Raw genomic sequence first — 27,189 nt, 5'->3', positions numbered from 1 at the left:
TTTGCAGGCGGTGGCCCGGTCTTCTGTCGCCGCCGCCTTCCGTTCTTCTTCTTCTTCTTCCTCTTCTTCTCTAGGAGATGTTGCCTCGACGATCTCTCCGGCCACAATGCCAGGGCCGTGCTCCGCGGCCACTTATATAGGGACAATGGGGCGGTGTCACATGGCTTTATGTCACATGGGTTGGTCACATGGTGACCCCGCCCCCTTACGATGTCATAGTCCCCATGTGACATCAACCCATGTGACCAACCCATGTGACATAAAGCCATGTGTCACCGCCCCATTGTCCCTATATAAGTGGCCGCGGAGCGCGGCCCTGGCATTGTGGCCGGAGAGATCGTCGAGGCAACATCTCCTGGAGAAGAAGAGGAAGAAGAAGAACGGAAGACGGCGGCGACAGAAGACTGGGCCACCGCCTGCAAAAGAGCTATAAGAAGGCGCGGTGGCCCGGCAGAAGAACCGAAGAGGGGGACAAGACCCCCGAAGTCGGGAGAAGAGGCCGCGGCGAGGAAGAAAGCCGGACTCCTCCGCTAGCAAAAGAGCTACAAGAAGATAGCGGAGGAGTCCGGCGAGAAGACCCCCGAAGACGGAAGACTCCCGGAGCTGTGCAATAAAATATTTTATCTCGCGTGTTGTTTTTTTTTTGGTACTTTTATTTTACAGGTGAATGGGTAGGGGTACATTGTACCCCATACTCATTCACATAGGGTGGGGGGCCGGTATCCGGGGGCCCCCTTATTAAAGGGGGCTCCCGGATTCCGATAAGCCCCCCGCCCGCAGACCCCGACAACCAACGGCCAGGGTTGTCGGGAAGAGGCCCTTGTCCTCATCAACATGGGGACAAGGTGCTTTGGGGTGGGGGGGCCGCGCGGCCCCCCCTTCCCCAAGGCACCCCCCATGTTGAGGGCACGCGGCCTGGTACGGCTCAGGAGGGGGGCGCTCGCTCGCCCCCCCTTTCCTGGCCGGCCGGGTAGCGTGCTCGGACAAGGGTCTGTTGTGGACTTTGGGAGGACCCCCACGCCGATTTTTTTTTCCGGTGTTGGGGTTCCCCTTTAAGTCCATTCCAGGCGGCGGGGTCAGCGACGTCTCCGTCGCGGGCCCCGCCTACCTGGAGACGCGCTCAAAATGAGCGGACTTTCCTCCGCGTGTGTGGGCGAGTCCGTTCATTTCAAAAGTAGGGCGGACTTAGTACGGCGAACTTAGTCTGCCGTATTAGTCCGCTCAAAAAGTGCCGTGTGTGGGCAAGTCCGTTCATTCAAAAGTTGAACGGACTGTCTGTCGGATTGTCTGACGAACTTGGTTGGCCAGACAATCCGCCTGTGTACGCGGCCTTACACTGCTACTATAGCTATCAGTGTGTAAGTTAATCAAGACCTCTTTTGGTTTGGACTACAGCCCACCTGTGGTCTGTATGAGAAGCATAAAATGCTATCCTGCAACCCTTAAGGATCGATTCACACAGGGGCAACACGACTTTCGGAGACGACTTTAAGTCGCCCCAGGCCAGGCGACTTTTGCCGTGGCCTATCGGAGAATGAGCTCTCAAGGGGCAACTCCACGCCAAATAAAAAAAAAAAAAAAAAAAAAAAAGGCATGGGTTTCCCCTCCGAGAGCATACCAGGCCCTTGGGTCTGGTATGGATTTTAAGGGGAACCCCCTACGCCGAAAAAATGGCATTGGGGTCCTCCCCAGATCCATACCAGACCCTTATCCAAGCACGCTACCCTGCCAGCCAGGAAAGGGGTTGGGAACGAGCGAGCGGCCCCCCCTCCTGAGCCGCACCAGGCCGTGTGCCCTCAACATGGGCGGGTACCTTGGGGAAGTGGGGGGGGGCGCATGCCCCCCCACCCCAAAGCACCTTTTCCCATGTTGATGAGGACAAGGGCCTCTTCCCGACAACCCTGGCCGTTGGTTGTCGGGGGTCTGTGGGCGGGGGGCTTACCGGAATCCGGGAGCCCCCTTTAATGAGGGGGTCCCCAGATCCTGGCCCCCCACCCTATGTGAATGAATATGGGGTACAATGTACTCCTACCCATTCACCTGTGAAAAAAATTTACTTCTCGCCGGACTCCTCCGCTATCTTCTGCTAGCTCTTTTACTAGCGGAGGAGCCTGGCTTTCTTCTTCGCTGCCACCCTCTTCTTCCGACTTCGGGGGTCTTGTCCCCCTCTTCGGTTCTTCTTGCCGGGCCACTGCGCCGCCTTCTTCTAGCTCTTTTACAAGCGGTGGCTCGGTCTGCTGTCGCCGTCTTCTGTTCTTCTCTTCTGGGGATGTTGCCTCGTCGCTGTCTCTGCTCACAATGACAGGGACATGGCGTGCGGCGACTTTTATATAGGGACATCCCGGATGATGTCCCTGCCCATTATGATGTCACAGTCCCAGCATCCTCTGATCATTCCTGAGAGTGAATTAATTGATCTCTGGATCTGTGCTCGTTAAAGACCTTAGATGTTTGGGAGGCTTGGCCTTGCTCCCACCTGTGTGTGGGCTAGCAACACCTACTCGGTCTTATGCAGTAGTAGGGTAGCGCCTACCACTACTGTGGTATAGTCTCAGACTTCCATTATTTGGAACTACCATGTTCCTTCACTGATGGTTGAAGGATTAGTTTCTGAGAAGCAAATTTAGAAGAGAGAAGTCAGACCAAGACACCACATCCCCATTTATATTGGGGGGGGGGGGGGGAGGGACTAGAGGTCACATACCCCGGGACTTTAAAAGGATAGATTGTCTGACCGCACATCAGAAATGCACAACATTGGAAGTTTGTGTCTTTTCTGTTTATATAACTATCTCATGGCTTACTAAAAATGCATAATATTGCTAATCAGAAATGCACAACATTGAATTGCCAGTGACATTTCTGTTGGTTATACGACTGTACAAGGTTGCTATTCAGAATCTCACAACATTGAATTATTGTTAGTGACATGTCTGTTGGCTATATAACTGTACACTGTTGCTAATCAGAAATGCACGACATTGAGTTACTGATAACATTTCTACTGGTTATATGACTGTACAAGTTTGCTTATCAGAAAAGCTTTAAATTTAATTGTTAGTGACACTTCTGTTATATAACCGTACACTATTGCTAATCAGAAATGCGCACCATTGAATTGTCAATGACCTTTCCGTTGAGTATATAACTGTACAAGGTCAACATTCAGAAATGCATAACATTGAAATATGGTTAGTGACATTTCTGTTGGCTATATGACTGTACACGGTTGCTAATCAGAAATGCGCAACATTGAGTTACTGATAGCGACATTTCTATTGGTTATATGACTGTACACTGTTGCCTAATAATAATGAATTGTTGGTGATAATTCTGTTATGTAACCGTACGCTATTGTTAATAAGAAATGCGTGACACTGATTTGTCAGCAATATTTCTGTTGGTTATAAGACTGTACAAGGTCAGCGATTCAGAAACGCACAGCATTGAGTTTCTGCTAGTGACATTTCTGTTGGTTATATGATTATACACGGCTACTATTCAGAATTTCACAGCATTTGAGTTTTTGCTAGTGTTGCTAATCAGAAATGCACTGCATTGAATTTTTTTGCTAGTGACATTTCTATTGGCTACAAATATATGACTGTGCAGTGTTGCTAATCACAAGTGCACATTTGAATTATTGTTGGTGACATTTCTGTGTGGGTTTTTTTTTTTTTTTTCTTCACTATACCCCGTTTGTTAATCAGAAGTATGTTGGTGTCACCCTGCAGGTTATTACTGCACGTGGTCCAGCACCAGCAATACACAACTATAGGTCACATGTCTTTTCTGTTGTCATACTGGCTATGCGATTGCATTTTACAGGTGTTATGTCATTTCTGATGGTTATATGACCATACAGCGTTCGGTGTCAGGAATACACCACACCGTAGCGGTTCTTGGCCTTCTGTCTGGCATCTATTACCTTAGTTTGCGGTACAGCAGAAAAACTCAACAGTGAAAGGTGTCTGTCTTCTCTGTTTTTCATATTGGTTGCTCAGAAAAAAACACCACATTGGCATTTGTTAGTGTCCTTTCTGTTGCATATATGACCTTAACTTGTTGAGCATCAGAAGCACACATTTGAAGTTTGTGTCCTTTGTTTGCTTAGGTTATATGATGGTTCTACAGGTGACTGTACATCAGAAAATGCAACAGTGAAGGCTGGGTGTGTCTTCCATATACATTTTGGGCTGGCTACCCTTCAGAAATGCAAGATTTATAGCTTGTATATCTGTGATATTATATAATTGTCACTTTTATTCCAGACCTTATTTTCCATGCACATGGAAGGAACAGACGTTCTGACTGCAAAAAAAAATAAAAAATTCAGTCTGTTACTTTCATGCATGCCAAGAGGCATTTCCTAAGCTTGAACCCAGTAGGACACTGGAAGAAGGACATAAAATCACCTGCCATATTTTTTTTTTTTTTTCTATTGTAAGAACTATGGAGTTCTATGGTTTGAAGATGCAACATCAGACCTTATTTTACCTGTTTACCCGGTTTACAGCTTGACAGAATTCCTTCATGTCGCCCCCTTGGACGAACTGAATGTAGATAGTCAATATTTGTCTTTTACTATAGACTTAATTCCCTGTAGTAGGGATCTAATTTAACACTCATTGGTACCAAAAGGCACACATTGTTGCTTTAGAGTGGATTATGGTCTCAGACACCTCATATTTATGAAATGGTTACTATCAGTTCTTACCAGGCTCCTTTCTGCTTACATTTAATGCATCTACCCGCAGAGGTATAAAGAGTCTGGGGATATAGAACACTCTCACATCTGACATGTCAGCATTCAGATGGGAAGAGAACCAGAAGTTAGGTATGCTTGGTTACATACCTGTCCAGTCCTTGGTGCCCAGGGAATAAGCTTCCCTTAATCTATTATCCTTAAGTGGGTTCTTTCCTTTTCACCATGGTTATGGCAAATAAAAAGGGGACCGCAAGGATTGTCTGTCAGGGAGCCTTTTTTCTAAATCGTTCTCATGAACAGACTAAGGCTGCATTCACACCTGAGCGTAGCATTTTCAAGCAGAAAATTGCGCAAATTTACTGCGATTTTGCGGCGGGTTTTTTTAACCGTGATTTGCTGCGATTTTGTGCAGGGCAAAAGGTCACCAATGTTAGAAGAAGAAAAACGCCAAAATCTGCTCAATTCGAACAACAAAAAAGGGTCCGGAACTTGTTTGAGCTTCAGGCGTTCGGCTTCAGGCGACATGGAGTGGAGATGTGAACCATCTCCATTGAGAATAATAGATTTTTTCCCCTCTAGCGTTTTGTAGCTTCAGGCTTCAAGCTACAAAACGCTCTGGTGTGAATGGGGTCTTATGGTTTAAAACCAGATGGTCTTTGTTGACCAAGTAGTTCCATGTTTCACAGAACAATCTGTTTAGTCCTTTTTTAGTGGTCCTATGCAGCAGTTACAGACATTATAAACCATGATTGCTAGAAGGTAGCCCATGCCACCTAGATCCTGCATCCGAAGAGAAGGCAGGGACATAGGTGGAGCAGACCTGCAGATCCAGCTAGCCTAGGATACCGTCATCGCACACTAAGGAGTGGAGGTAAAAAAAAATTCAGGTCAAAGCCTGACATTTGGCAGAAAGACTTTGCAGGCAGAGGCCCCACCCTAAAGTAGGCCTGTGGTTACTTGTTTATCCTCTCAGGTGTGCCGTCCTGGAAGGTGATAGGAGAAAACCTACGTTAGACTTACCGGTAGCAGTATTTCTGCGCATCTTCCAAGACGGCGGGCCTACTTCCTGCCCTATGTGGAGGGAAAAAGATAAAATAAATACTAGGTGGTAAGTACCTAAGTAGAGCAATGCTCCTTGTGAACCAGTTCAGGATTACTTTATTACATACTGACGATCAAAGGGAAGGGTGGGGACTTATAACAAAGCTGTCAAGTGATTGTTTCCTGTAGGGAGGAGCCCTCATCTCTCAGGTGTGCCGTCCTGGAAAGTAAGTAGAAATACCGTTGCCAGTAAGTAGAGGTCAACCGATGTATATCGGCCGGCCGATATTTGCAGTTTTTTAATTAATCGGCCGTTTTTTAATTAATCGGCCGATTGTGCTAAAAAGGCCGATTTAGAACTATAGCGCGACTTGCAAATGACTTCTGTATTAGAAGTCAATGCAAGTTGCCTGAGTCTTCAGTGCAGCGACTTTCCTCATCTCTGGGCAGTCTGCTAAGAAAAGAGTAAAGAGATACAATATTTACACTTGAATGAATGAACACAACTCAGTGTGTAGAGTTCTCAGTTTAACCATTTTAAAGACTAAGGCTCGGTTCACACAGGGGCGACTCAGATCCGACTTCGGGTCGCCCCTAGTCGCCTCAGGTCGGACAACATTTAAAAATCAATGTAAGTGAATGAGAGCCGTCTTAATGCAAGCTACTGAAGTCGCTCCGACTTCAAAAGAAGTTCCTGTACTACTTCAATCCGACTTGTAGGCGACTTGTACCCATTGATTTCAATGGAGGTCGCCTCCAAGTCGGATCTCTGTCTATACGGAGGCGACTTTGACAGAATTATTAGCTCTGAAGGGGGAACACCACGCCAAATTTACGAAAAAAAATTGGCGTGGGTTCCCCCTCCGAGAGCATACCAGGCCCTTAGGTCTGGTATGGATTCCAAGGGGAACCCCCTATGCCGAAAAAACGGCGTGGGGGTCCCCCCAGATCCACACCAGACCCTTATCCGAGCACGCTACCCGGCCGGCCAGGAAAGGGGGTGGGGACGAGCGGGCGCCCCCCCACCCCAAAGCACCTTGTCCCCATGTGGATGAGGACAAGGGCCTCTTCCCGACAACCCTGGCCGTTGGTTGTCGGGGTGGGCGGAGGGCTTATCGGAATCCGGGAGCCCCCTTTAATAAGGGGGCCCCCGGATACCGGCCCCCCACCCTATGTGAATGAGTATGGGGTACAATGTACCCCTACCCATTCACCTGTGAAAAAAGTAAAAAAAAAACACAACACAGGGTTAAAATAGTTTATTGCACAGCTCCGGGGGTCTTTTCGCCGGACTCCGCTATCTTCTGCTAGCTCTTTTGCTAGTGGAGGAGCCCGGCTTTAAAAGAGCCTGTAAAAGAGCTATAAGAAGAAGCGGTGGCCCGGCAGAAGAATCGAAGAGGGGGACAAGATCCCCGAAGTCGGAAGAAGAGGCCGGCGGCGAGGAAGAAAGCCGGGCTCATTCTCTAGCAAAAGAGCTAGCAGAAGATAGCGGAGGAGTCCGGCGAGAAGACCCCCGAAGACGGAAGACCCCTGGAGCCCGCTCGTCCCCACCCCCTTTCCTGGCCGGCCGGGTAGCGTGCTCGGATAAGGATCTGGTGTGGATCTGGGGGGGGGACCCCCACGCCGCTTTTTTGGTGTAGGGGGTTCCCCTTGGAATCCATACCAGACCTAAGGGCCTGGTATGCTCTCGGAGGGGGAACCCACGCCAAATTTTTTTCATAAATTTGGCGTGGAGTTCCCCCTTCAGAGCTCATTCTCTGGCCACGGCAAAAGTCGCCTGGCCTGGGGCGACTTAAGTTGTGTTGTAAGTCGCCCCAGGTCGTGTCTAAAAGTCATGTTCAAGTCGTCTCCAAGTTGCCTCACAAAGTCGTCCTGAAGTCGTGTCGCCCCTGTGTGAACCGAGCCTTAATCTTTTCTGACACTTGCTGCTTACAAGTAAAAATCCTGTATTTTCTGCTAGAAAATCACTTAGAACCCCCAAAAATTATATATATTTTTTTAGCAGAGATCCTAGGGAATAAAATAGATCATCATCACATGGCATTTGCACAGAGGTCTTTTTAAATTTTTCGGGAAAAAATACACTAATGGTTTAAAAAAATAAAAATAAAACCGTAGCCTATTTTTTTTTTTTTCGTCCAAAAGTTTTGACTACCTGTTTTTATTATATAGGGTTTTTCTAAATCGTACATACAACTAAACTGATTGGAGGTTTGTTTTGTTTAACAAATGTTTAAATGTAAGAAATTTTCTGTATCACTTATTAAGGCCGCATTCACACTGGAGCGGGCAGGCGTTGATGGTAAAACGCTGCTAGTTTTAGCAGCGCTTTACCATCATTTTAGCGGTGATAGTGGGGCGCTTATAACCCAGCTAGCGGCCGAGGAAGAGGTTGAATGCACCCGTGAAGCACCGCTGCCAAATCACATTGCATGCGTTTCGGCAGTGGTGCCCATTAATATCAATGGGCAGGAGTGGTGGAGTGGCATACACCACTACAAACGTGCTGCTTGCAGGACTTTTTTTTTTAACATCCTGCCAGCGCATCGCCTCAGTGTGAAAGCACTCGGGCTTTCACAGACTGCAGGGGAGCCGTTTCGCAGGCACTTTACCGGTGCTATTTTTAGCCCAAAAGCGCCTGAAAAACGCCCCAGTGGGAAAGGTGTCTGTTAGATTTTGAGATGAAGGGGAGGGGGAAAAAAGGGGAAAAAAAAATCCGGCTAACATATCGACCCAAAAAAAACGGCATCGGCTGCCATGATTTCTAAATATCGGCATTGGCCAGAGAAAAACCCATATCGATCAACCTCTACAGGGAAGTCTAACGTACGTTTTTAATTGTATGCAGTGGTAAATAGTGTTGGGCTGAACATTGGCAGTTTTTCCCGTTCGGGGGACACCCAAATTTGCTGGGTGTTTGCTGCCTCTCCCCCTAACAACCTGCATGCACTGCGAGCTGCACAGTGCTTTCTGCTCCCTGATTGGGCAAATCAGAGCGCAGTAAAAGCTAGTTAAGAGGTGGGACTGGGAAGCTAGCCGTGGCATTCCTAACAACTGAGGAGTCATCATTTTAAGAGAAACGCCTAGCCAAAATAAATAAATAAATATATTAAATCCATACCAGACCCTAACTTGAACATGCAGGTCAGGAGGGGGGGGGGGGGGGGGAAGAGGAGGAATGAGTGAGCTCAGCCTCCCTGAAATGGTGCATGCTGGGTCAGTGAAGTCACATGGACCATATAAGAACTGTCAAACGGGAAGCCAGCCATTCAGCGCTTTGCTTTCACATAGGGCAGAAATAACTAATCGATTAGTTGACAACTAATCCATTATGGAATTCGTTTTCAACTATTTTTATAATCCACATATCAGGAAATACAGTGCAGCACACAGCTGCTCACCCTCTGACACACTGTTGACTCGTCGACACTCACATTCACTTTAATGGCACAACAAAGTGCCATTAACCACTTGACGATCGCCTCACGCAGATATACTGTGTTACATCCCCCTGGTGCCCGAGGAAGTCGGCATCGTTGCAGGAGTGATCTGTCCTGAGGGTGAGGCCACTGATTCATGGCCTTTCCCTCATGATCGCTCCTGGTGAATGGGAAGCTTCCCTGCTTCTGTTTACATTTCAGAAGCGGAGAAAGTGATTTCATCTCTCCTCATGGAGCCTTTTTGTTCTGGCTCCTGAGGAGAGAAGACATCATTGTGAGTTTGCACCAACACTACACTAACACCAGTACACATAGGCACAAATCACCCGCACCCCCTGTCACAGTGACACCAATAGCAGTTTCTTTTTTTTACTGATCACTGCATTGGTGTCATTTTGTGACACTTATAAGTAGAGGTCAACCGATGTATCGACCGATATTTAGCATTTTTTAATCGCCATCAGCCAATTTGTAAAAAGTAAAAATTGTGGTGTTCGTTTTTATTTATTTTTATTTTTTTTCCCCCTAAATTGTCGCTCCTTTTTTATAGCGCAAAAAATAAAAACCGCAGGGGTGATCAAATACCACCAAAAGAGAGCTCTATTTGTGGGAAAAAAGGACGTCAATCTTGTTTGGGAGCCACGTCACATTACCGCAATTGTCCGTTAAAGCGGCGCAGTGCCGAATCGCAAAAAGTGCTCTGGTCAGGAAGGGGGTAACTTCTACTGGGGCTGAAGTGGCTAATGTTTAAATGTAAGAAACACACTGGAGCAGGCAGGTGTTGACGGTAAAACGCTGCTAGTTTTAGTGGCGCTTTACCATCATTTTAGCATGCCGGATACGGGTCAAGATGTATAAGCTTTGTGACAGGGCCACAGTCTATACATATAGTTTTATGGTTTTACGAGGGAAGAGATTGTTACGTAGAGCCGTCAAACTGCCCAGAGTACATGGGGAGCGCTGGCAAGATTGTGTGGGACTTTGTGTCACCCTTATTCGGAAAGGGTGATACATTTGTATGTGGACAATTTATTATTAATTAATAATTGTCACTTGTTTGATCATCAGATTGGTGCGTGTGGCACCGTGCGATCAAATCGCTGAGGCTTGTAGATTCCCGTGTTAGGTTGGGGGAGAGAGCCTGCTTGAAGTGTAATAACTTGCTTGCTATGAAGTGGAGGGCTAATAATAATGTTTTCATTCTGTCCTCCCTTCATGTAGACATGACGGTCCAAATTCCTGTGGCGACTGGTGTTGTGGAGAAACCCCCCTCTGTCCGTGAATATAACCAAAATATGGGAGGGGTGGACCTCAACAACCAGTTGTTGGCGCCATACCGAGTCGCCTGTAAGGCCAGACGCTGGTACAAAAAAGTGTCTGTATACTTATTTCAATTTGGCTTTGCTAAATGCTCATGCTATACAGAGCTTCAGGACAGACTGGATCCTTCCTTAACCATTTCAATACCGGGCCATAGTCAAATGACGCCCACAGATGGGATCTCCCATTCTGGGTGGGCGTCATATGATGTCCTCGGTATTTCACCGCTCCTGCGGGCCCTCGGGGCCCGCAGCGCGGCGATCGTGGATGAGGTGTGTCCCTTGGACACAGCCCATCCCCGATCTGTGTGATTGCCATCCCCATCCACCCCGATACATGTGACCGGCCGTGTCCAATCACATGTACTGTGCACATTCACGGCGCTCGTGCACACGCCTAGGGCGCGTGCAGAGTGGCGATCGGAGATGCAGCTTGTCACCCAGACACAGCCCAACCCCAATCACAGTAAAGAGCCAATGAAATTGGCTCTTTACCATGTGACTGGCTGTGTCCAATCGCAGCCGGTCACAGAATGTAAAAAAAAAACGCGGTAACGAGATGTTACCGGGTTCTCCTCCTCACACACTGATTGTGTGTGAAGAGGAGATTTTGGTAACATCTCATTACCGCCTAGTGTACACCAACACACACTTATTACCCCCCCAATAAAGAGGACCTGTCATCACCCATCAGTAGAGGTCGACCGATATGGGTTTTTCTCTGGCCGATGCCGATATTTAGAAATCATGACGGCCGATAGCCGATATATGATGCCGATTTTTTTTTTTTGGGCCGATATGTTAGGCCGATTTTATTTTATTTATTTATTTTTAATCCCCCTTGATCTAACACACCTTTCCCACTGGGGCGTTTTTTAAGGCGCTTTTGGGCTAAAAATAGCGCCTGTAAAGTGCCTGCAAAATGGCTCCCCTGCAGTCTGTGTGAAAGACAGAGTGCTTTCACACTGAGGCGATGCGCTGGCAGGATCTTAAAAAAAAAGTCCTGCAAGCAGCACGTTTTGGAGTGGTGTATACCGCTCCTCCACCACTCCTGCCCATTGATATGAATGGGCACCACTGCCGAAGCGCATGCAATGCGATTTGGCAGCGGTGCTTCATGGGCGCATTTAACCTCTTCTTTGGCCGCTAGCTGGGTTATATGTGCCCCACTAGCAGCCAAATAGCACCGCTAAAATTATGGTAAAGAGCCGCTAAAACTTGCGTTTTACCATCAACGTCTGCCCGCTCCAGTGTGAAAGCAGTCTTCATAAGTGATACAGAAAATTTCTTACACTTAAAGCGGAGGTCCACCCTAAAATGGACCTTCCGCTCATCGGATTCCTCCCCCCCTCCGGCGCCACAATCGGCACCTTTCAGGGGGGAGGGGGGTGCAGTTACCTGGATAATCCAGGTAACTGCACCCACTTCCGGGCTAGCTCTCTGCGGAAAGGGGCGTACATTACGCCCCTTTCCGCAAGTGCCCGCCCCCTTCCGCAAGTGCCCCGCTGCCTGCTGGGAAACGCACAGATCCCAGAGGCAGCGGGGACCGTCCTCATTGCGCAGCGCGGCTCGCGCATGCGCAGTAGGGAACCGGGAAATGAAGCCGAAAGGCTCCATTTCCTGATTCCCATACCCAAGATGGCGGCGGCAGCACTCGAGTGTCGATCTAGAGATCGGCTTCGGGTGCCGACATCGCGGGCGCGCTGGACAGGTAAGTGTCACTATTTTTTAAAAGTCAGCAGCTGCAGTATTTGTAGCTGCTGGCTTTTAAAAAAAAAAAAAAAAACGCGGACTCCCGCTTTAAACATTTATTAAACAAAACAAACCTCCAATCAGTTTACTTGTATGTATGATCTAGATTTAAAAAAAAAAAAACTATATATTAAATAAAAACGGGTAGTCAAAACTTTTGGACAAAAAAAAAATAAAAATGGGCTAACTTTACTGTTTTTATTTTATTATTATTTTTTAAATGGTGTATTTTTTTCCCAAAAAAATGCATTTGAAAGACCTCTGTGCAAATGCCGTGTGACATAAAATATTGCAACAACCGCTATTTTATTCCCTAGGATCTCTGCTAAAAAAATATATAATTTTTGGGGGGTCTAAGTGATTTTCTGGCAGAAAATACAGGATTTTTACTTGTAAGCAACAAGTGTCAGAAAAGATTTAGTCTTTAAATGGTTAAACTGAGAACTTCTACACAGAGATGACTTCATTCATTCAGAAGTGTAAACATTGTATCATTTAGTTATTTTCTTGGCAGTCTGCCCAGAGAGGAGGAAAGTGTTGCTATGACGACTCAGGCAACTCACACTGACTTCTTACAGAAGTCATTTCAAAGTCCCGCTGTAGAATCGGCTTTTTATCAACACAATCGGCCGATGCCGATTATTTAAAAAACGGCAAATATCGGCCGATATATCGGTCGACCTCTACCCATCAGAGTACCCGAGTACATGTCCCAGCCCATCAGAGTACCAGAGTACCTACTTGCAGACCATACCTCATAGTAGAGGTCGACCGATATGGGTTTTTCTCTGGCCGATACCGATATTTAGAAATCGCCACGGCCGATATATGATGCCGATTTATTTTATTTATTTATTTATTTTTGGGGCCGATATGTTAGGCCGATTATTTATTTTTTCCCCTTCATCTCATAAAATCTAACAGTCCTGCAAGCAGCATCTTTGGAGTGGTGTATACCGCTTCTCCACCACTCCTGCCCATTGAAATAGATGGGCACCGCTGCCGAAGCACCTGCAATGCGATTTGGCAGCGGCGCTTCACGGGCACATTTAACCTCTTCCTCGGCCGCTAGCTGGATTAAATCCGCTAAAATCACGGTAAAGCGCCGCTAAAACTGACAGCGTTTTACCGTCAACGCCTGCTCGGTCCAGTGTGAACGCAGCCTTAAGTGATACAGAAAATTTCTTACATTTATTAAACAAAACAAACATCCAAACAGTTCACTTGTATGTGTAATTTAGAATATATAATATATATATATTACACAAAAACAGGTAATCAAAACTTTTGGATGGAAAAAAAAAATGGGCTAACTTTACTGTGTTTGTTTTTTTTTTTTAAATCAGTGTATTTTTTCCAAAAACAATTGAGTTTGAAAGACCACTGCGCAAATACCGTGTGACATAAAATATTGCAACAACCGCTATTTTATTCCCTAGGATCTCTGATAAAAAAATATATATATATATAAGTTTTGGGGGTTCTAAGTGAATTTCTGGCAGAAAATACAAGATTTTTATTTGTAAGCATCAAGTGTCAAAAAAGATTGTCTTTAAATGGTTAAACTGAGAACTTCTACACACGTAGAATACACGTTGAGGTGTTTGCTTTCCAAAATGGTGTCATTTTGGGGGTAATTCCATTGTTCTGGTGCTCCAGGACCTTCAAAAGTGTGATAGGTAGGAACAAAATGAGATGTGTAATTTATGCTCCTAGAACGCCTGAAGGTACTACTTCAATGTTGGACCTCTGTATATGGCCAGGCTGTGTAAAAGCCTCACGTGGTGTGGTATGGCAATACTCCGGAGGAGTAGCAGAATGTGTTTTGGGGTGTAATGTTTGCTATATACATGCTATGTGTTAGAAATATCTTATAAAATGGACAACTGTTTGTGAAAAAAAAAAAATCATTTTTTTTCCACGTTTTCTGAAGACTTGTATCAAAAAATGTACCGTTCAAAAGACTCATAATGCTTCATAGAATATACTTTGGGATGTTTGCTTTCCAAAATGGGGTAATTTTGTGGGTAATTCTACTGTCCTGGTGCTCCAGGGCCTTGACAAATATAATGGGTGGTTAGGAAATTAGAGGTGTCATTTATGCTTCTAGAACCCCTGACGGTGCTCCCTGCATGTTGGACCTCTGTGTGGCCAGCCTGTGTAAAAGTCCCACGCGCGTGATATCGCCATGCTCGGGAAGAGTTGCAGAATATATTTTGGGGTGTAATTGGAAGTATGCATATGCTGTGTATGAGAAATAACTTGTTATGACAATTTTGTAAAAAAAAAAAGAAAAAAAAAAATATATATATAGCCACACTGTGTAAAAGTCTCACACATGTGGTATCGCTGTACTCGGGAGTAATAGCAGAATGTGTTTTGGGGTGTAATTTGTGGTATACATATGCTGTGTGTGAGAAATAAACTGATAATATGACAATTTAATGAAAAAAGAAAGTAAAAAAAATATTGATTTTGCAAAGAATTGTGGGAAAAAATTACAACTTCAAAAAACTCACCATGCCTCTTACTAAATACCTTGGACTGTCTACCTTTTCAAAAAGGGGTAATTTGGGGGGTATTTGTACTTTCCTGACATTTCAGAGCCTCAAATGAGATGGGCCGTCAGTGCATCAGGTGTGATCAGATGGGATCAATTTTCAATGATTTGCACCATAGCTTGTAGACTCTATAATGTTCAAAGAGACTAAATAATATCCACTAATTTGGGTTATTTTCACCAAAGTAGCCGTATACATTTTGGCCCAAATTTATGAACAAAAATGACTTATTTGCTAAATTTTATTATAGAAACTAAAAAAAAGTGTGGTGTTTTTGGGAAAAATAAATAAATGTACGCTCTTTTTTCACTTATGTTGCAAAAAATTAAAAACCCAGTGGTGAATAAATACCACCAAAAGAAAGCTCTATTTGTATAAAAAAAAAAAACAATTTTGTTTGGGTACAGTGTTGTATGACTAAGTAATTGGCATTCAAAGTTTGAGAGCGCTGAAAGATAAAAATTTGGTCTGGGAAGGAAGGGTGTATAAATGCCCTGTATTGAAGTGGTTAAATCCCAGGAAGAGATCGTCAGCCCTTCTGTTTCCAGATGGTGCTCCACCTCACCTTCCCAATCCAAATGCAGTAAGCCGGCTGCATGAGAGGCATTTTCCATATCTCCTCCCAAGTACCCCTACCCAACAAGCCCCCCAAAGAAGATGTAACTGTAGCAAGTGCAGATATAGATGTGACACCCGCTGCTATTGTCTCTCCTGTCCTGACAATCCTCATGTTTGCATTGGGGAATGTTTTGAATGCTATCATACACTAGTGGAGTTTTAGCGTAGGGTACAGCACTGCACAGACTAGGACGCACTTTCACAGAGTCTCCCAAGATGCCATCGCATTTTGAGAGACCCGAACCTGGAACCGAACAGTTAGTTAAAAATAAAAGTGTAAAAAAAAATGGTTATTGTTTTTTTTTCTCTATTCTGCTTTTTTTGTTTTACTGTATTCTATTCTGCAATGTTTTATGTTTTTTGCTTTTCAGCTATGCCATTTTTTATTTTTTTTTCCCCCAGGTACGCCATTCAGCTGTAGAGCGAATACATAAAGCCGTGACAGTTGAAAACAAAATGGTGCATGTATGCCCATCATTAGAAGTGGGTGGATGAAGGGAGGTATTCTAATGGTGGGCATACCCACCATTTTTTTTTTTTTTTTTTTTTTTTTTCATTCAGCCCACAGGCTGCATGAAAAAAATAAATACCATGTATGCCCAACAAGGACCAGCAATGTGCTGGTATATTGCTGGACTTTGAGTGGTTATACCAGAATGATGCCTGCGGGTTTAGGTATCATCTTGGCATCTTTCTTTTCAGCCAGCCGTCGGCTTTCATGTAAAGGCAATCCTAGCAGCTAATTAGCCTCTAGACTGCTTTTACAAGCAGTGGGAGGGAATGTTCAAAAAAAGAGTGCCTGTCACTACAATCTTGGGGGATATTTACATTCGATAAAAAAAAAAAAAAAAAAAAAAAAAAAAAGCACCTCTGTCCCTCCCCGCTCTCGCGCAAAGGAGAATGTAAGCATGGATCTGGCATCATATGTAAACAGCAATTGCACCAAAGGTATCACTGCGAAGGTCAGATCGAGGGCAGTAATTGTAGCAGTAGACCTTCCTCTAAAACTAAAGTGGTAACTGAAGTGGAATCCAAATGGTATTTCTATATACCTATATACCTGACAAGACCAGCTAGATATAATAACTGCAATTACCACACTCGCAAAACCCGCTTAGCACTGCAGTACTAAGGAGATGGCTTTGAACATTGATTTTGACTCTTTTCTTGTGTTTACAAAGAAGCTATCTGATTTAATTCTGGGCGGGTATACGACGTGTATACATATTTATTAATAAATAAAAATTTGTTGCGCTAAAAGCATAAAAAAAAGACTATATAAAACAAAAAATAGCAGCTAACACAAATATTGCTCGAAACAATATAAACACAAATGTAAATTATGATATAGCGCTCTTAATAAAAAAAAAAAAACTGAAAAAAATATTTCTAGAGTTCGATTTGATTCACGATTTCCAATGGGATATCCTCAAACAAAGTGATCAGACTCAAACGTAGAGAAGTGAAGGCATATAGTTCATTTCATATGTAAAAGTGGGAGGAACCGTCACCAACACCCAATAAATCATAAGCTCTACGGGATTCCATATGTGTGTCTGATCACCACTGGAGATATTCCTTTTGCAAGCTGGATTACCCTGTTTCGCCTCAAAGCCTGCATTTCTCACTACAATTTGAGTTTTCAGAGACTGTCAACGACCCTGTGTGGGAAACACAAATGTATGGTAGCCTACAAAAGGAATATCTCCAGTGGTGATCAGACACACATATGGAATCCCGTAGAGCTTATGATTGCGGGCATTGTGAATATGTGTCAGAATTCAAGGAACTAAATGTGTGGGAATCTTCACAAAAATTATTTGTCTGAAGCTTTACAACCAGAGGAATACCTGGGAAGTGAAGTATTAACTAAACAGGAATAAGAGTTCTTGGATGATTTCTCTCTGAGAGGATTACGTTCTTGTAGATGAAGGGAAGCCGGCATAGAAGATTTCCTTTGATCCATTACATGCGTTTATATTTACAAACTGATGGTAAGAGTCAGTGAATTTGGGTGTTGGTGACGGTTCCTCCCACTTTTACATATGAAATGTATGCCATCACTTTGTTTGAGGATATCCCATTGGAAATCGTGAATTATCAAATCGAACTCTGGAAATATTTTTTCTGTTTTTTTTTATTTTTATTAAGAGCGCTATATCATAATTTACATATACATATTTATTAACCAATCATTGCATAGAACATGGGCGTGGTTAATACAGAGGTGTACATTTCATATCATTAATTATGCCATCTGTTTCCATGACTCATAGTCATGGGTCCTTCTTTCCCGTTTCATGTCTCATTACACAGGAAGGGCCCAGACATCTTGTGAAAAAGAAAAGAGTTTGGGACCAGACATCTCTTACCACAAGAAGCTTTATATAGAAAGATGCTGCTATAAGCTACAGTGGGGCAAAAAGGTATTTGGTCAGCCACCAATTGTGCAAGTTCTCCCACTTAAAAAGTTGAGAGGCCTGTAATTGTCAAAGGTATTACCTCAACTATGAGAGACAAAATGTGGAAACAAATCCAGTCACATTATGGTGGAAAATAAGTATTTGGTCACCTATAAACAAGCAAGATTTCTGGCTCTCGCAGACCTGTAGCTTCTGCTTTATGAGGCTCCTCTGTCCTCCACTCATTCCCTGTATTAATGGCACCTGTTTGAGGTTGTGGACAGGTGTCTTTTATACTGATAACAAGTTCAAACAGTCACACTCCAATCTCTGCTATGGTGAAGACCAAAGAGCTGTCGAAGGACACCAGAAACAAAATTTGTAGACCTGCACCAGGCTGGGAGCACTGAATCTGCAATAGGCAGGCAGCTTGGTGTGAAGAAATTAACTGTGGGAGCAATAATTAGAAAATGGAAGACCTACAAGACCACTGATAATCTCCCTCGATCTGGGGCTCCACGCAAGATCTCACCCAGTGGGGGGAAAATGAACACAAGAACAATGAGCAAAAATCCAAGAGCCACACGTGGGGACCTAGTGAATGACCTGCAGAGAGAACTGGGACCAACGTAACAAAGGCTACCATCGGTAACGCACTACACTGTCAGATCCTGCAGTGCCAGACGTGTCCCCCCTGCTTAACCACTTGACCACTGGGCACTTAAACACCCTTAATAACCAGACCAATTTTCAGCTTTCGGTGTTCTCACATTTTGAATGACAATTACTCAGTCATGCAACACTGGACCTATATGAAATTTTTGTCCTTTTTTTTCACACAAATGGAGCTTTCTTTTGGTGGTATTTAATCACCGCTCGTTTTTTTTTTTGTGCTATATAAGAAAAAATACAGAAAATTCTGTAAAAAAAAAAAAATGAATTTTTGTTTGTTTCTGTTATAAAATTTAGCAGATTAGTAATTTTTTCTTCATAAATTTTCACAAATTTATACTACTACATATCTTTGGTAAAAATAAGTACAAATTGGTGAATATTATTTGGTCTTTGTGAAAGTTATAGAGTCCACAAGCTATGGTGCCAATATCTGAAAATTGATCACACCTGAAGTACTGATGGCCTATTTCAATTCTTGAGGCCCCAACATGCCAGAAAAGTACAAATGCCCCCCAAATGACCCCTTTTTGGAAAGAAGACATTCCAAAGTAATTTAGTAAGAGGCATGATGAGTTTTTTGAAGTTGTCATTTTTTCCCACAATTCTTCGCAAAATCAATATTTTTTTTTTTTTACTTTTTCTTTTTTTTTTCACAAAATTGTCATATTATCAGTTTATTTCTCACACACAGCATATGCATACCACAAATTACACCCCAAAACACATTCTGCTATTACTCCCGAGTACGGCGATACCACATGTGTGAGACTTTTACAGTGTGGCCACATACAGAGGCCTAACATGCAGGGAGCGCCATCAGACGTTCTGGAGCACCCAGGACAATTCTGACATTTCTCTCCTACATGTAAAAATCATCATTTATTTGCTAGAAAATTACATAGAATCCCAAAACATTATATATGTTTTTTTTAGCAAACACCCTGGAGAAAACAATGGTGGTCGTTTTTTAAAAACAGTTTTGTGCTAAAAAAAAAAAAAAAAAAAAAACACAGTAAAGTTAGCCCAATTTTTGCATAATGTGAAAGATGAAGTTACGCTGAGTAAATAGATACCTAACATCTCACTCTTCAAAATTGCACACGCTCGTGGAATGGCGCCAAACGTCGCTACTTAAAAATCCCCAATGTCGACAATTTAATTTTTTTTTACTGGTTATATGTTTTGAGTTACAGAGGGAGGTCTAGGGCTAGAATTATTGCTCTCGCTCTAACATTCGCTGCAATACCTCACGTGTGGTTTGTGTTAGGTTGCTCGTCTTCTGTAAGTAACCCCTGGTAGCCTAGGCTAGGATGGAGGAGCGGAGGTCCCGATCACCGGTGGACAGACATCACACATACACGATTTGTACGTGAATAATGACTGTGTATATTGAAGCACACACAGCAGTTTTATTTAGTTTGAGCTAAAGCACAGCCCTGTGGGGGGGGCCAATAAGGTAATTCATGCATACATCGACAATTTTAAACTCATGACATTATCTAAGTCAACGGTGAAATACAATCTTCTGATAGTTATTTCGTCATTTCAACATCTGCTGACTGACCATATTCTTGCGTAACCAGTCCTATCTTAGCTTTGTGCCTCTTACCGCAGACAGATGCTTCCTAATATGTCAACATCTTGCATCTTAATTCTGAACTTAGTGAAATGCACGCCTAAGCATATTATCTTAGACCTTTAACTTAGTATATCTTTTGGTAACCTTAATAAGTATTCCCTTATAATCCTCCCTTTGATCATTCTGTGATTTACATAATGATCATTCCTTTTCTAATTTAATAGCACAGGCTTCATACTCCGAACCCTTATGCTCTTGGTTTTTATACCATACCGTTGGATCCTTAACAATGGAAGTGAGTTTCAGATCCTTCGGAGCGACCGTGTTTCCCTTTTTACATAAACATTTGATTATCTTATAACAGGCATATAAAAATAGAATGAAGAGAATCACAGTGACAATTGTCATGGCAGCATTTCGGAGCCAAGATATTAATCCCCCAAAACTAAAACTGCTCGAGAAGGGATCCCAGTTTTTTTCTATGTTCCTTGCCTCTTTCTGTAGTTTATTTACCTCTTCCCTGTGTTGGGCAATAACGTCATAGTAGTCTGGGACTTCGATGCTGGTATTATGAATCCAGGTACAGCACTCATAATCCTCAGTAGTCTCACAGAGGCCAGTAAGGGCTGCACTCATACTTTCTATAGCCAACTCATGTAGTTCTAGTTGCTTCCTAATTGCCCTAGTTTCTAGATTTAGTTTGGTTATGTCATCAGAATTTTCCTCCAGAATCTCATCAATTATGCCAGTGTAATTATTTAATCTTTTCATTAGGTCAATTCCCCACCCTGTCCAGGAAGGGAACCATGCCCAGGCCATATCTTTTTCTAAAAACAATTCTCGTTTATTACGGTGTCTAAGGGGATATCTAGGATGCATGCTGGCTTCAAGGAGGTGACTTCCCTTGTTATCCCCTAATACCCCCATAATAGGAACCAGGGCTGCAAGGTAACACCACCCCTGGGGTTTGGTTGGGATCCAGGGGTGACAGAGTTTGCCGCAGCATATATATATGGTATTTCCTAGAGCTAGGGGTCGTTTATGGAACACGTTCCTAAGAGTATCAGAAAGGCCAGAGAGCACCAGAATTGACATTAATTGGTGTATTGTAGTCTTGGTACTGGAGCTAAGAAAGTCTAAAAAGGTGGCATTTAGGGTGGGATCTGAAGTATGGAAGAAAGAAGGACTGTTAAATGATGTCATTGAAATGTTAAGTTTTGCTTGTTTGCAAACCTCGGCTCCATCTGTGGTGTTTCCCAGTCGGAAACACCAGTCTGGGAAGTGACTTCTACCTATAATTTGGAAAGTGAGGGTTTTATTTGGAAGGGTCCTAGTAACATTGGTTAGGACGATAGGGGGTGTTCCATTAAGGAGGGGGGTAAAATTCAAGGGGACTGCCATGAGAGGGATTCTAGCTGTACTGGGATGTAGCTTGCTGCAAATCCAGCATTTCTCAAAACCAGATTTTTGAGCATAGCTATATTTGAATTTTTAGTAGTAACATCTTGCTAGTCAGTCCCTTAGGTAACTCATTAACGGGTACAATACTTCTACTATGTCTTTGGCCGGGGGTATTATTCATCTTAGGTGGTCCACATATCCCTTTTAATAGACCTAAGTCTTCTGGATGATATATACAGTTAGCTATCAACCAGGTTGGTAGGAACACTACTAGGGTAATGCAGCATAAGAGGCACAAGGCCTTCCCTGACACTGATGGAGAAAGCATCTTTGTTTTTTAAAGTTCTGATTATTTGTTATCTAAGAGTTCTGTTCTTCTTCTTCGTTTCTCATCCTGGCAGTTGTTGGCTCTGTTTTGCCCTTTTGAGGGGGTGTGGGATCTTCCAGGGAAATTTGTTCTATGCCTCTCTGAACTTCTTGTAGATCTTGTTCTTGGGAGTTGCTGCTCTCTGTCACTGCCAGGGGCTCTGGAGTCGAGGGAAGCTGGGGACACTTTTTAAGACGGCTGGCGTGGATCCAGGTGTTTCCTAGGTCTGTTAACACTGCGGTCCTGGATACCTTTTCCACCTTCCATGGTCCTGAGAAAGCCGGTCCGATACTCTTTCTTTGTGCTAATTGTTTGATCAGCACTTTATCCCCAGGGATGAAGGGATGCGTTGGTTCTGTGGGAAGAGGGAAAAAGGTGACAGAAACTTGTTCGTTTATTTCGTGGAGCATACTTACCAGATTTTTCACGTACACTTCCTGTTGGGAATAAATGTTAATGTCAGAGTTAGGGTCTAATGGGGGTAATAGTCAGAAGTTGGATTTGTTTATTCAAATTATTTGTACAAAAAGATTTATTATACAGGTTGGTTAAAGGGGCAGCTCCTATGCAACTTGCTTCAGGTATTCCCAGTACCTTCCCCTCTTTTGTCCAAAGACCCTCGGGGTCTTTGGTCAATCCTGCAGCGACCCAGAAACGAACGTCCTGGTCTGTGGCCATTGTTTGTATTTGTGCTACAATTGTTTTGAAGTTAGATGAAGTGAAATGCTCTTTAAAGAAAACTGCTGTGGGGGCAGGGGGGTTAGGGGAGGAGGCGGCAGCCTGCTTTGCAGTCCTATCGGCTAGGGCGTTACCCTTGGATATTTTACTGTTATCCGAGGAATGGGCTTTTACCTTGATAATAGCCACTTCCTTTGGGAGAAGGATGGCCTGGAGAAGAGCCATAATATGTGTTGAATTGGCAATTAGTCTATTGTCTGCGGTTTTGAAACCTCTATTAGCCCATATCACACCAAAGTCATGCACCAATCCGAAAGCATATCTACTGTCAGTGTAAATGTTCACCTTTTTATCAGTGAATAGAATGCAGGCTCTGGTGAGAGCTTCCAATTCTGCTACTTGGGCTGAAGAGGGAGGTAGCGGCTTGGCTTCTAGCACCTTGTCTGGTAATTGGACTATCGCATAACCTGTTAGGAAAGTGGAATCAGAGGGGCGGGAGCAACTACCGTCAACGAAAACATCTTCCGCATCTATAATAGGTGTATCCGTGAGATCAGGTCTAGGGGATGTGATGGATTCCACTTTTTCCACACAGTCATGAAGCTGGTCTGGGTCTTGTGGTAGACGCAGCATGGAGTGCAGGAGGCGGACAGCAGGGTTGCTAGCGGGAACATATTTGAGAGACAGATTGTCTGTGTTCATGAGGGAAATCTCATATCCACTGAGTCTTTGTGAGGTCATGTGTTGGGTGTTCATGTTCTGTATGAGGTGGGTGACAGAATGTGTGGTGTAAAGCGTCATCGGGTGTCCCAAGACAATCTTGTTGGCATCTTGTACGGCCATAGCACAGGCGGCTAAATTCTGAAGGCATGATGGCATGCCTTGAACCTGAAGGGGGAGTTTTTTTTAGATAGGTAGGAGACAGGGCGGTAGCCTGTTCCATGCTGTTGTGTCAAAACCGCGGCAAAAGAGGTCCCCGAGACTACACAGTATAGTTGAAAAGCTTTACCATAGTCTACCAACCCTAGGGCGGGAGCATTTGACAGACTGTTTAACAGAGCTTGAAAAGCTTGTAGTCTGTCTTCAGTCCAATCTATTAATTTAGGGGCTGTCGAGCCAGTAGCCTCTCTTAGGATACTATCATAATGAGAACAGTCAGGAATCCATTGGCGGCAATATACCATTGCACCCAAGAACGAGAGTAGGGCGGCTTTGTCTTTTGGGGGACTGAGAGCTCGAAGGGCTGCGGCACGTTTGGGGGACACTAGCCTTGTCCCTTCCTTTAGAATGCACCCTAGGTATTCTACCTGTGGCTGGCACCATTGTATTTTCTTCCTTGAGGCTAAATGCCCGGCGTGAGCTAGGTGTTGTAACAGTGATGTTGAATTGACCGCACAATCTTCAGCAGTTCGACTGCACAGGAGCAGGTCGTCCACATACTGTATTAGTACCGACCCACGCTCAGAAGTCCAAGACTTGACAGTCTCGTTGAGTACCATAGAGAAGGCGGCTGGACTGTCTACATACCCTTGCCAGGTTAGTTGGCCCCCGGCCCAGGAGAAAGCAAACATAGGTTGGGCTTCCTCTGCAATGGGAATGCTAAAGAAAGCATTCGCTAAATCAATTACTGTGTAGCATAGAGAGTCTGCCGGTATGCATGAAAAAATAAAAGTGATGTCTGAGACTAGGGGTGGGAGGGGAATCACTTGTTTGTTTACTGCTCTGAGGTCTTGGACGAGTCTCCACTCGCCACTGGCCTTCTTTACAGGGTAAATGGGTGTGTTCCAGGGGCTAATGATTGGTTTTAGGATGCCTTTAGATATGTAGTCATCGATCTGGGGGGCAATGCCTTGGGTCTTTTCGGGGGGCAGGGGGTATTGTTTGTGATATTGTGCTTCTGCGTCAGGGCGCATCTGAGGCGAGTAAGGCGTACAGTTAATGAAACCTACGCTACCTTTGTTTTCCGCCCAGATAGCATGTGTTTCGAGAGAGGCGGGGAGTAGCATAAAGAAGCCTCTGTGTGCATGTCGCTTAGGGCCATGTAAGTCACATAATGGTGAACTAGCGGTAAGGGAACCTTCTCTATTAAACTTAATGGTAATACACAGTTGTGCCAAGAGGTCCCGTCCCATAAGGGGCACAGGGCATGAGGACAAGACGGCAAAAGTTTGGGTACATAATTTCTGTCCTTCTGGAGTGGCTACAGTCAGTGGTGGAGTGATGGGAAGGGTGACAGGTGTCCCATTAATACCAACAGAGTTTCCCTCGGTGCATTATTTGTGGCTGTGTAGGATATTGGGGTAGTGGTTGACGAGGGTTCTGGTATGGCAGATAACGGGGATACTGTGGGCGGGTCTGGGGGTCAAATCCCCTGCCTCTGCCTCTTGCTCTAATCTGTCCAGTCCTATAAGGGCACTGGGATTTCCAATGTCCTTGCTGTCCACAATTGCCTATATTTTCCAAGGCATTTGTTCCATGCACAGAAACAATCCTTCATGTATTGTGGGTCAGCCCCTTTGCAGGGAGGATAAGAATGCTTATGTACCTGACAAATTTTACTGACTTCTTGCCAGTCTTCCTCTGAACAAGGACCTTGGGGTCCTGGGTCATGGATTCCCAATTGGTGACACCTTTCCCGGACTTGTGTCCAAAATGGTTCTACCTGGGGGCCAGGGATCATATTACTGACAAATTCATAGGGTGATGGGGTGGCCATGGCTTGGGTTGCTGCAGAATTCCCCATCTAGTAGTCTGGGCAGTGTGTGTCTAGTGGCAGGACACAGGTGATAACACCTGGTTTGTCCAACAATCCGGTCTCTGGTCTGGGAGTAGGATCCCTGATCTTTTTTGGGGCAGATGGACTTATATAAAACTATGAAGATTCACCCTTAATATACGATAAAGGGTAAATCTTTCCTGGTGGCGGGATATACCCCTCTTACACCAAGTCTGCAAGAGAACCCCCCTGGTCTGGTGGTCAGTAAAATCCACTTGTCATCTATTCATAGGAAGAGTAGACCTAACGTGCAATGGGGGCAGGCGGATGCTATGTCACTACAAGAGGGATCCTCATACTCTGCACTTATTTAAACAACAACAATTATTTTCCTTATACTCTATATTAAAACTTATACTCTATATACTTACACACGTACCTAGAGAGAAACAGACATATTCTTAATATACTTTAAGACATGAAATAACCGTATTGCAATACATTTATCATTTTATAGTGCACTTTTAAAAAAAAAAATTTTTTCAAATGGGCGTCCACTCCACCAATCCCTTTGTCACGGGCGTAATCTACTACTTCCCGTGTTAAAAATACTATTACCAATAGTTTTAAGTCAGACCAACCTAGTCGGACTCCCCTAAACCTATAAATTCCTTGCGAGCCCTTTTAACCTTCCGAGGGACCAGCCTAGTCCGCCGCGAAGGCACAGTTATTTCTTTTAATTTTAAACTAAGTTCGTAGCGGCCGCCCGGACAGAGTAAGTGTTTACACCATTCACCAATCAGGTAAAAAGAGTAAAGTGACTTACCTGTCGCAAGACGAACCCCACTTTTCTGGTACCAAAACTGTTAGGTTGCTCGTCTTCTGTAAGTAACCCCTGGTAGCCTAGGCTAGGATGGAGGAGCGGAGGTCCCGATCACCGGTGGACAGACATCACACATACACGATTTGTACGTGAATAATGACTGTGTATATTGAAGCACACACAGCAGTTTTATTTAGTTTGAGCTAAAGCACAGCCCTGTGGGGGGGCCAATAAGGTAATTCATGCATACATCGACAATTTTAAACTCATGACATTATCTAAGTCAAAGGTGAAATACAATCTTCTGATAGTTATTTCGTCATTTCAACATCTGCTGACTGACCATATTCTTGCGTAACCAGTCCTATCTTAGCTTTGTGGCTCTTACCGCAGACAGATGCTTCCTAATATGTCAACATCTTGCATCCTAATTCTGAACTTAGTGAAATGCACGCCTAAGCATATTATCTTAGACCTTTAACTTAGTATATCTTTTGGTAACCTTAATAAGTATTCCCTTATAGTTTGAACACCGTTTTCATATGTGGGTGGGATTTACGTATGCGTTCGCTTCTGCATGCGAGCACACAGGGACAGGGGCGTTTTACTTTATTTTAGTTTGACATTTTTTTCCCCCAAAAATAAATTTTTGATCACTTTTATTCCTATTACAAGGAATGTAAACATCCCTTGTAATAGGAATATGGCATGGCAGGTCCTCTTTACAGTGAGATATGGGGTCAATAAGACCCCGCATCTCACCTCTAAGCTGGGAAGCCTGGAAAAAAAAAAGAAAGATTCTGGCTTTGATCGCATTGACGAGTCGGTAGAAGCACCGGAGGGCGGCGGGAGGGGGGGTGTCTATGGCTGGGTATCTCCGAGTATGGCTGGGTATCTGAGTGTTGCAGGGTATCGGCGGGTGTTGCAGGGTATTGCAATGGTATTGCAGGGGTTAAATTTCAGTGAGCAACGATGTGGGCACTGCAGATGCAGCCCACAGCGCTGCTGACACCGATCTCTTCCCCCTCCACTGTACCGATCGGTACAGAGAGGGGGAGGGAGGAACATGACGCCGGTTTGTTTACAAGTGATCATTCCGTCATTTGACG

The 27,189-nt window shown here is 44.2% G+C and overlaps 1 protein-coding gene and 1 long non-coding RNA gene across 3 annotated transcripts in view; one reads left to right on the top strand and one right to left on the bottom strand.

Moving 5' to 3' along the window:
- The window catches only part of VPS18 (VPS18 core subunit of CORVET and HOPS complexes), a 151,590-nt gene that overhangs the window by 15,147 nt on the left and 109,254 nt on the right, over positions 1-27,189 (top strand). The gene's annotated exons all lie outside the window — the stretch shown is intronic.
- LOC143943276 (uncharacterized) lies at positions 19,879-26,586 on the bottom strand. Its single transcript, XR_013264903.1, has 2 exons — positions 26,084-26,586; positions 19,879-22,218 (listed from the first exon to the last, which is right to left on the bottom strand). It is a non-coding gene; the product is annotated as an uncharacterized LOC143943276 (long non-coding RNA).

This window comes from Lithobates pipiens, unplaced genomic scaffold (assembly GCF_037356315.1).
Source record: "Lithobates pipiens isolate NorthernLeopardFrog02 unplaced genomic scaffold, aLitPip1_a1.2 Scaffold_30, whole genome shotgun sequence".
Classification (NCBI taxonomy): Eukaryota; Metazoa; Chordata; class Amphibia; order Anura; family Ranidae; genus Lithobates; species Lithobates pipiens.
The sequence above is the reverse complement of the archived record's forward strand: the minus strand, read 5'-3'. Positions and strand labels throughout refer to the sequence as shown.